This window comes from Hipposideros armiger, unplaced genomic scaffold (assembly GCF_001890085.2).
Source record: "Hipposideros armiger isolate ML-2016 unplaced genomic scaffold, ASM189008v1 scaffold_70, whole genome shotgun sequence".
NCBI classification, from domain to species: Eukaryota; Metazoa; Chordata; class Mammalia; order Chiroptera; family Hipposideridae; genus Hipposideros; species Hipposideros armiger.
Window position 1 is genome coordinate 3,919,142 of NW_017731420.1, and position 11,199 is coordinate 3,930,340.

General features: G+C 38.0%; 1 pseudogene; it reads left to right on the forward strand.

The window, feature by feature from the left end:
• Nucleotides 1-7,079: 7,079 nt before the first annotated feature.
• On the forward strand, nucleotides 7,080-7,948 carry LOC109382785 (gamma-glutamylaminecyclotransferase-like; annotated as a pseudogene).
• Nucleotides 7,949-11,199: the final 3,251 nt, after the last annotated feature.

The window sequence follows — 11,199 nt, forward strand, 5'->3', positions numbered from 1 at the left end:
AACTTCTGTAATACCCACAGCAATTAGGCAAATTCTAATGTTCTGGTAATCAACATATATGGAAATAACATATTAAATCTGAAACTTAGGAAATTAAATACATAAAAAAAAAGACAATTTTAAAGTAAGATACAAGAAAAGGAGTTGCTAAGAAATTATCAATCACTGAAGATTTTCCTTGGAAATATCTTATTTTAAACTTACAGTAAAGACAAACAAAATGGGCAGAATATGCACAGCTCCAAAACAAATGCAATGATGAGTGACAGCAGAAAGAGGGAATGCATTTTGTAATCCACAGGATCAGATTTGTGGCTCTAAGCAATTACCAGTAAATATTGGAGTGTTCTTCCTATCATATGAACTTTAAAATTTAAACTGAGTTACAGCAGTTTCACTTGCAAAGTTAATAGCTGACAAAAGCAAATTAGGACCCTAAAATTAGTCTCCCTTAACTGGGTAGGATTTATTTCATCCATCTGAACCAACCTACTTCCCCATCCTCGGAGCCAAACGAAATGTGAATATTGGCCTATTTTAATACTTTTCTAGTTTAGACGGAAGTCATATTATATAGCCTTTGATTTTAGGAACCAGCACAAAGTAAACTCCTAAAATCAACTACTCAAAAAGGAAAGGAAGGAGAAGGTTCTGGGAAATGATCCAGCCACAAGTCATTCCAATCTTCTTGTTAATGCAAAATCCATTCTAGAATTGGTCAAATCATTAATTTCTAAAAACTCCTTCAAAAAGATGTTTCAATTTCCAATTAGAGAACTTGAAGAATTTTTAAAGAATCCAGCATAATTTATAAAACATCTTTACCAGCTCGCATAATTCCAGCATATTTGTAATAAACGATAGGCTTACTGATTATTTTATTATGGTATATACTTCAGAACCTATTTTTTCAGAAGGGCTCACTAACAATCCAACCGCTTTAGCAATTTATCACTTATCTACAAGGTGTACCTAGCTAGCAGCTATAGCCAGGTCATACAGCAAGTTGAAATATTCCAACCTCAAACACAGGAAACATTCAGAGGGGGAAAGGACACATGATCGCAATTATATACTAAGGCAGCAAGTAAGTCATTCTTCACCTAGATCAGCAGCTGCCAATAAAATTGTGCACACAAATTTAATGAATGAGTCTAACTAATGAACCTGCCACTGAGCTGAGAAAGGGAAGTAAGAATTGCGCTTTCAATTCTAGCTGATGCATTCATTAGATTTTTATAAGGCAAATAATGTGGAAAGTTAGAACAGAATTTCTAGGACCATTTATCCTGTGATGTTGTAAAATCAAAGTACTACTTTATTAAATGAGTTATTTTACACAATATGAACATCAATATAATTACAATTGTAAAAAAATTTTTTATAACAAGGATGGACTGATTTTCAGATTTCCAAATCAGAGTCAACTGTACATTTACACAGAATTGTCTTTGCATGAAGCCCAAAAGGGAACGGCATAAAAATGAGTGTTTCTGTAGCCCCTTTATTTTTGCTGACCAACAGTTTGTTAGAAAAGCAGCTGCAGGTTTGTTACCTAAGATCTGAGACAGTAGAAGAGTCAAAGGTGTCATGAATTCACCTATAAAACATAAGCAGAATTTTCAGTGAATGTTAAGCATTGCACAATGCAACTTATACACATTTCAAATGTCTAAGACAAAAAGCACAACNCTGAACTGCTTCTTCTTGGTTTCATTTCAGTGTTTCAGCTTAAAATCTTTCTGAATTTTAATTTTCTACTAGCTTCCCTCCATACTTGGTACCATCTGTAAACTGCTAACACACATGCACACATTATTTAAACAGGACAGGACAGAGATTTATGGAACTTGACTGGTTGACACGTCTATTAAATACCAGGGATGCCAAAAAAATGTATACAAGTGGACACTTTGGTCAACGTTGCTCAAGCAGTAGTTCGCCGTAATCAGAAGTGTCTGGACGCTGATGGTAACCTCTTATAATTGCATAAGTCAAATGTGACTTGTATTCATCTTGTTTTATCGGTATATATTATTACAATTTTAATAGTTTTTCCTTTCTTAAAATGTGTATACATTTTTTGGCACCCTCTGTATATCAGAATAGAAGTTCAAAATTAGTTCAAATCTCCTCAAAGGTATTAGTATCTATATGAAATCCTGCTATAATGATTACAATAAATTACTCTGCCTTGCTGAAATTAAGATTATCAAGCTGTCCCTTGATTTTTTTCAAGTGTATTTTTATATGAATTTCAAAATAATACTTGTATAGTATTCTACATGCATGGCATTGCCTGTAACAAGCACTCATTAGGTAAATCAAAAAGTTTAAAAAGTAATCCATAAAAGCAAAGAGAACAGTTTCTTGCCATTTAGGGAATGCTACATTTAAAGAAAATACATAGCTGCATGCTAAGTTATAAACTTTCAAGTAGGCACAAAAGATAATTCCTGTTCCCAAGAATCCTAAAAAAAGAACAGAATACATAATGATGAAAAAATAAAAGACTACTCTAAGTGGCTATGACAGTTAGAAAGAGAGAGCATCAGGAAAAGTTAGAGATAGGCCCAAAAGAATGGAAGAGAAAGAGGGCACCCTAATTAAGAGGCAGAAAAATTGTGTGAAGGAAAAAGGGTAGTGAGGGTTACTCAAGAACAGCATGTAAATCACCTTAGCAGGAGCATGGGATCAGATATGGCAGCAGAAGGGGCTGGCTGGAAGCACATGCTGGGGCCAGAATGGAGGCGTTGCCGGTCACAGCTAGGATGTGGGTAGGTTCACCGGTGGGCAACGGAGAACACCTGACAGCTTCAGAGGACACGATGTGACCAGAACTGTGCTTCAGAATTTCTCGTTGCAGGGAAAACAAATGCAGTTAGAGGAACTGGATAAAAATGGAACTACACGTGAAATTAGTCCAACTGAGGAAAAGAAAGGTTCACAGTAAAAAGGTAATGTATTTACCTAGAGATTAAAAGCAAATTTACAATTCTGCACTTTCTTCAATATCTCTTTTATGCTGTTTGAAAATCAAGACACAAAATACCTATCTGTAGTCTTGTGGGTAGCTTCTCATCTGTATCACTTTCCTAGAATGACAGTGGTTTAGTAAAATCCTGTGAATTCTTCATGGTCTCTGAGTTGTAATTAATCAAGGCCAGGTGAAACCCAATGAAATCATATGCCTCCTTAGTATTTCATATTAGGCTTGTTTCACTTTTTAAGAGATTTTACAAAACACATGCCAAATAAATAGAAGTTGCTAAGGCAGTGTTAACCAACACCCATTCTGTTACTGCTGCTTAACTGAAAACAAGTTTTCTTTACCACTTTTCAGGAACTCTGCCCTCCTAAAACTTAGTCTCCTGACACTATTTTTTATAGTTTGCAGCCTTGTTTCATATTTACTACTGTGTATTCCTCTTTTCTATGTTTAATATGCTTTTTAAAGTGCTGAGCTTCATAGAAAAAAAATGAGCATTTGAGTTGAGCTCTGAAGAATGGGTAGCATTTCCATAGGAAGATACTAAGCTTAGATGTGGAGAAAGCAATTCAGTAAGAAAAAGCACAAGTAGAAATGAGCAAAAGTAAGGAGGGATGTGTGAGACACATTATGTACTAAACTTCTGTAAAAGGATGGGGGAAAGGAAGATAGTGGGAAGAAAGCTACCAGTTATTGAGCACCAATGACTGGGCAGGTACTTCTACTCATTATGTCATTTACTCCTTAAGTTAGAATAATTCTTTGAGGTATTATTAGTTTCTGCATTTTGTAAGGTGACAGAAGATACCATAGCTCAAAAAGGTAAAGTAACCTGTCCAAGTTCACTCAGCTAGGAAAAAGCAGAGCCAAATTGGAACTTGGAGATTGCCAATTTGCTCACTGGGTCATTCAACCACAGCTTTAAATTCTCATGTTTTACAACCTCCTATCCTATTTGAGGAACTCTGTTCTTATCAGAAATAGTCCTCGCTATTCAAAGCAAGGCTTAAATATAGTATATTTTGTTACTATGAAAATCCATACATGAAAATATGAAATAACACAACCTAACAAAATGAAGATCAGAAAGATCTAGAAGCATGAAAGGCTATTTTGTTACTGTAACTTGCTGAACTGACTTATAATAAAAATTACTTTCCTATTTCTTCATAACAGGCAGGTGTTAATAAATCAAAAGCAAATTTCATTGGCCTTGAATAAAAAATATGCTTTAAACGCAAAGTGTGGTTTTACACTATCTATCGTTAAGACTTCCAGCAAGTTTTGCAGACAGAGCCTACAATTTCGTAAAATTAGTACTAGTTTCACAACCCTGGTTATCTGATACCCCCTGGCAAGTTGCAGTTATTCCTAGTTTACTGTGGACAGATTGAATGTGGTTAAATAAATGGGCAATGGACAAGTCACAAAATAAGAACTACAAAAGGCTAACAAATATAATGAAAATGTTCAAACTCCACTATAAATCAAGAAAATATGCCACTTTTAAGCCACAGAATCAAGGAAATACACCATGTTTAAGTTACCAAATTCATGAAAAAGTGTTAGTCTTCAAAATAAGGTGGTAACACTCACACACTTGTCAAGTGTAACCTGCTCCCCTCTGCTATCCAGCCTGCAACTCTGGTTCTGTTTTAATAAAATGTTATACAATCTTCAAAATCTCATTATCTATCTCCTAACAAGANAGCTAATTCCCAAATATAATAACAACTTGCTTAGGAATATACCTTTTGTATGCAGAGAGATCAATTCTGAGACTATACCTGCAACTACTCCCCTTACCTAACTATCACACAACAAGACAATATTTCCTTTCACCTAAGTCACCCCAGGGCCAGGTACCAGGCAATTAGAGACCACCCCTCCAGCCCAAATACCCAAGTGTTAGTTTTATTTAGCTGACATTTTTACTTTTTTCTTTCATATAATTTTAGAAAGTCAACAAAGAACATAAATTGGTTAACCTTAAAGAGAGCTATCTTTAGTAGCTCAGAATTTAAAGTACAAATAAGAGAAGGATGCCTTTAATAAACAAATGATGTGTCATTTGGAACAAATGCAATATGATGCGTGGGTTTGTCCAACATAGTCATCAGAATACTTCAGCATACTTGGCATAGTTAAAATTTCCAAGGTATATGTATCTTTACTTGGCAAACTTAGTATTTAATTTCACCACTGATGGGCCTCAGGAGGGCTTGTGCGCTTTCAGCTGTCTTTCTGTCAGTAGGGGATCCTTTTCTTGGCTGATCCATCTTTTTTTTTTTTTTGCAGAGAAAGAGTTTATTAGAAGAAAAAATACATTTCAAAGAAACAGAAGTGGATCTGAACAGTAGAGAATGGCTCAAGGGCCATTTTTAGAAAAGAAAGTACACTCCAAAGAGTTTGGAGTGGGCTGAGCAAAAGAAGCACAAAAGGCAGCCTGATCTATCTTTTGACCTATGGCTTACATGTGTCAGATGTTTGGCTCACTAGAATCTGAAAACATAATGGTGTATTTTTATTATCTGTCCCACCAGGGGATTGGACCCAAGGCCTTGTTCTATTAGCCCTAGAGTCTAGTCAACTATCCTTACCAATCACTCAGTTCAGAAAATGTGAAATTTTTGCATCAGCTGGGCAAGTCATACTATCTCATTGTGCTTCAGTTTCCACATTTTTTACAGGGGTAACAATACCCCTGTGATACTTAATGGAAACCAATATTTTGCTTGATAGTATACGTTGACTACAAGTAGTTGACTGTCTTATAAAATAACCTAATTAACTGGAGGGAAAGGCAGTATACAAAGTTAAAAACAGTTGTATTGACTAAAACCTAATTACAACTAAGTTGGAAGGTTTTTTTTTTTTTAATAACTTTTTCAGTTTGGAGAAAATTTGATATGGAGGAAAGAAAGAGAAATCAATTCAGAGAAACAGGAAGATAATTTCTTCTATTTTTGAGTCAAAAGTTTTTGAGGAAAATACACATTCTAATCTCTGATTTTCCTTGCTATTCAATAAAATGTATTAGTCAATAAAATTTGCTATAACATGATGATCCTGAGTTCTTTGATTTTCAGGCAAAACTATCTTTTGCTGTAATATGTTATTGTAACTATTAGAGTATATTTTTCAGCTGACAGTACATTTCTTGTTTCAGAATATAAATGCTTAGTCTGAATTGTAATCAAGAAGTGGCAGTTAAAATTTCAGGTCATAAATATGTATTGAAATTTGGAATGAAGGTAGCAGATCCAAAATATTGGAAAAGCGGCTGAATAAGCATTTAAAGCAGGGTGTGATTCTAAATAACACCAATATGTCTGGTTGCTGCCTAGTTAGGAAAGGAATGAGCCAACTTGCTAGACGAGTCCAACAGAGAGTAACTTGAAGCTCTAAAATTGTGAGAGAGTTCTCACGTTCTGTTCCCATAGGATGACATTTGTCAGGTGAAAAAAAATTGCCAAGAAATATACTTTTCAACAAAACTTAAAACAGGCTATAGGATTGTAATGTTAAAGCAGGGTTTGGGTATTATCAGTGCAGTTAGTTTCTGAGACTAGTTGGCTCATGTTTTGCATCTTATAGCTGAATATTCCACATTGCCATGTCACTGATTCCTTTACACTGAAAATCTCTTGATTGTCCAAGTAGCATGATGCACCTGCAGAATTACTAATGGACAGTCATTTTCCATCATCTAAAAATAAGATTAGTCTATTTGCTAAAGGGAATTCTGGCTCCACAAATTTGATTTTTGTTTTCTTATTCACCTTCTTCCTCCTTCCAAACAAAAAATAAGTTAACCTCCAAAAGAGAGCAAAATTGTGCAAGCGAGCATTGCAACTCAATCACCATTTTTTATATAAGCAAATATCCTCAGGCAAAGGTTGGAATTCAGATTTAGATCACCCATTTAGTTCTGTGTCCTGTATAACTTTCATGTTAAAAGTCTGCAAATCTTTCCCATTAACAGAATAATAAGCTATTTTCCATTATTCATTTAAGTTAGAAATGTAAACATTTTCTGTGATTCCTTTTCTCTGCCACCTGGTGGATTATACTTAAAACTGCAGTAGTAATGTCCTGGGTTGAGCATGTCAGCTGATGGTTATGTTTTATGATTTATCTCATTTGAATTTTTCCAAATGATTGACAGACACTGCAAATAAACGTTTCTAAAGCCCATCATATGCTAATAATAAGAATCCCTCTCCCTGAGGCGCCGCGCTCTGCAGCAGCAGCAGCACTGGGAACTGGATACCTGATTCTTGGCCTTTCTTTGGTCATGCTGTGAGGTGGGAGTGTCCTTTAGGGAAGGATTCTGAAGTCAAAAGCTTTTCACACTCTCACACTTGCTATGCTGCTGGATTCCAGGGCCGCAAGATTTTGAAGAAACAAGCTTACAGCGCCTCTTGCCCTCATGGCCCACGTGGTCGCGTACAGAACCCTGAAATGAGGCCAGCCCAACCACAAGGTCCTGCTGGAGGATACCAATGGCTGCGTGACCTTCTAGGGTCGGGGCCACACGGTGGAGCCTTCTCCTCGGTGACTGCCGGAGAACATCACATTCCATGTCTGCCGAACCTCCCGGGGTACAGCCATTGTGTGGCCGGGGAGATCTGTACTGTGGACTAGCGGATGCTGCGCTTCCTCGGTGATTTCGAAGGCTGCTCAGACATGTACCAGCTCACCTTGATGAGGATTGCGGTCCTGGAGTGCGAAGGCGCACACAGCGCCCCGGAGGAGACTCCAGCTGCTGAACGGATGGTGCAGTGCTTGGTGTATGCCACGGCCACCTACCCGCTGGAGTGGGACCACCTCCCATACCACCACAATCACTGCTCTCAGGGGAAGCACAGGCTTCGCTATAATCCACGGGAAAACAGATTAAAAAGTGCGAGGAATACGCACCAGCCAGCAGACAGAGNTATATTCACAGAGTTGTGAAATCTTCACCACAATCAATTTTGAAACATTTTCATCATCCTGAAAAAGAAAGCCCATACTCATTACCCATAACTTCCCATTTTCCCCTAATTCTCCAAGCCCTAGGCAACCACTAATCTACTTTGTTTCTATAGACTTGCCTATTCTGGACATTTCATATAAATTGAATCATGCACTATGTGGCCTTTTGTAACTGGTTTCTTTCACTTAGCATAAAGTTTTCAAGATTCATCCATGTTGTAGCATGTATCAGAATGTCTTTCCTTTTTATGGCTAAATATTTCATTTTATGGATATGTCACATTTCATTTATGAATACATCAGTTGATGACCATTTGGGTTGTTTCTACTTTTTGGCTATTACGAATACTCAAAATGCTGCTTTGAACATTCATATACAAGTTTTTGTATGAATGTATGTTTTCATTCCTCTTGGATTCCCACGTGGGATTGGAGTTGCTGGATCATATAATAGCTCTATGTTTGACCTTTTGAGGAACTGCCAGAATGTTTTCTAAAGAGGCTGCATCATTTTATACTGCAAACAGCAGTGTATGAGGGTTCCAATTTCTCCACATCTTCTCCAACAGTTGTTATTATTTGTCTTTTTTATTATAGCCATCTTAGTGCGTGTGAAGTACTATCTCAGTGTTTTCACCTGCATTTCCCTGATGGCTATCATGGTGAGCATCTTTTCTTGTACATACTGGCCATTTGTATATCTTCTTTGAAGAAAGTGTTGATTTTACTCCAAAATTTATATTGACTCTGTCTACTTTCCACCATCTCCACTGCCACTATTTTAGTCCAAATCACTATCTTTCATCTGGTTTTTTTGGGCATTAACTTACCAGGAAGTGGAGACATTTTCNAAATTCATCTGGAAATTCCAGGAACCCAAATGTGCTATAATAAGAAATATATTTGGTCTTTGTCCCTGTTCCTGGCACAAAGTTTCTAAAATCCTTGGAATTTTCTGTATGATAGGGGTGTCTTTTATCATTTATAAGTATCCTCTTTTGAATACAACTGAATTTATGCTAATGAGGTGATTTAGGATGGGGCCCCTAGATAACTTCAGGATGAGGCTGGTAACCAGAAAGACCAAGTGATTAGAGGACTGAAACTTTCAGCCTCACTCAATGACCTCTGGGAAGGCAAATGGGAAGGGGCTGGAGATTAAGCTCTATAAAAACTCTTGAAACAAGACTTGATGAGTTTCTGGGCTAGTGAATGGGGCATCCACATGCTGGGAGGGTGGTACACCCCCGTTCCATACCTGGAATCTCCCATACCTGGGGAGCCCTTCTGAACCTTGCCCTATGTACCTCTTCATTAGACTGTTCATCTGTATCCTTTATAATATTTTTTGTAATGATAGTTTAAACATAAGTAAATGTTTCCCTATGTTCTGTGAGCTGCGGTAGCATATTAATCAAACCTAAGGGGGTGATCATGGGGAGCTCTGATTTATAGCTTGTCAGTCAGAGGCATACATGACAACCTGACATGCAATTGGCATCTGAAAGGGGAGGGGGCAGTCCTGTGGGATCTGATGCTATCTTCAGGTAGATAGTGCCAGAATTGTAGGACACTTAGCTGGTGTTGCAAACTTACTTGATGTTTAGAAAACCTACATATCTGGTGTCAGAAGTGAAGTAGTGTTATAGTGAAGTATTGAGAGTTGAGGACACACACAGAGGAGGACTGTGTATTTCCTTACACCAGAATAGACAGAACAATATTGAAAAGAGGAACAAAGTTGGAGGGCTCACACTTCCCAATTTCAAAGCTACAATATTCAAAGCTGTGGCACTGGTCTAAGAATAAACACATAGCGGGCCGGCCGAGTGACGCGTTGGTTAAGAGCTGGCTTGGGACGCTAGCTCTGTGCAGCAGGGCCCCGGTTCAGATCCCACATGAGGGCCAGTGACACTGTCCTCTATAGCTAAGTTGGTGGACAATAGCTCAACCTGGAGCTGGGATGCCGTGAGTCTTCGGCGATGGCATAGGCTGCAGCCCCTGCTGCAGTGGGCTGCCATAAGCTACCATGTGTGGCCAGCAGCCAGCGTGAGCGGCCAGCAGCCGGTGTGAGCTGCCAAGAGCTGCCATGAGTGGCTGTCCAGAGGCCAGCGACCCATGTGCCTCACCCAGGAAGAGCACAATGATAATACCAACATGGGTGAAGCAATGTCCTCCACAACTAGACTGAAGAACAAAATGACAGCAACTTGTCTGCTCCCCTTCCCAGATTCCCCAACACTGTTCCCCTCTCCCAATTCCCCAACAAAATCTTTAAAAAAAAGAATAGACACATAGATCAATAGAATTGAGAATCCAGAAATAAATATTCACATTGGTTTCAACACTAGTGCTAAGAAAATTCAATGGGAGAAGGAATCATCCTTTCACCAAATGGTGCTGGGACAACTGGATAGCCACATGCAAAAGAATGAAGTTGGACCCCTACCTTATACCATCTACAAAAATTAAGCAAAACAGATCACAGACCTAAATGTACGTGCTAAAACTATAAAATTCTTAAAGAAAATATAGTAAACCTGCATGACCTTGGGTTAAGCAAAACCTTAGATATGACACCAAAAGCATTAGTGACAAAGAAACAGCACAATTAAAAAGTTGGCAACAGGTCTAATTGTATTAAAGGGGAGCTGGAGAATTTCTCCCCTTACTGATAGGTTAAGCCCCAAACAAACCAGATGAAAGGTGGTGATTTGGATTAAAATAGTGGCAGTGGAGATGGTGGAAAGTGGACAGTCAATATATATTTTGGAGTAAAATCAATATGACTTGACAATAGATTGGAAATAAGGGTTAAGGCAGAGAAGTTCCAGGGTTCAATGAGGCTTTGAAAATGGTTATCCCAGTGGGTGGCAGTGCTTTTACTGAGGTAGGATAGACAGATAAGAGAGAGATTTGGGCAGGACAGTGGAGAGAATATTAGATGTTCCATTTTTCATTATCCTAAACTGTTTTTTATTGTAACTTTTTAATTGTTTTTATTACTCCAAAAAGCTTCCGTTTTTTATTTGGCTTTCTGACTCTGTGCTTGTGTCTTCAATACTTTTATAATGATTTTCTGCTCTTTGATAAGGAAAGCACGCTTGATCCTGTCATGGACCCATTAAGCACACAGGTATCCACCATAGGCCCTGCTGACATGTTTTCTCATTTTAGACAACTGCGGGAGACCGGCTCCCACAAGTCCAGGGGTTCCCTTAGGTGGAGAC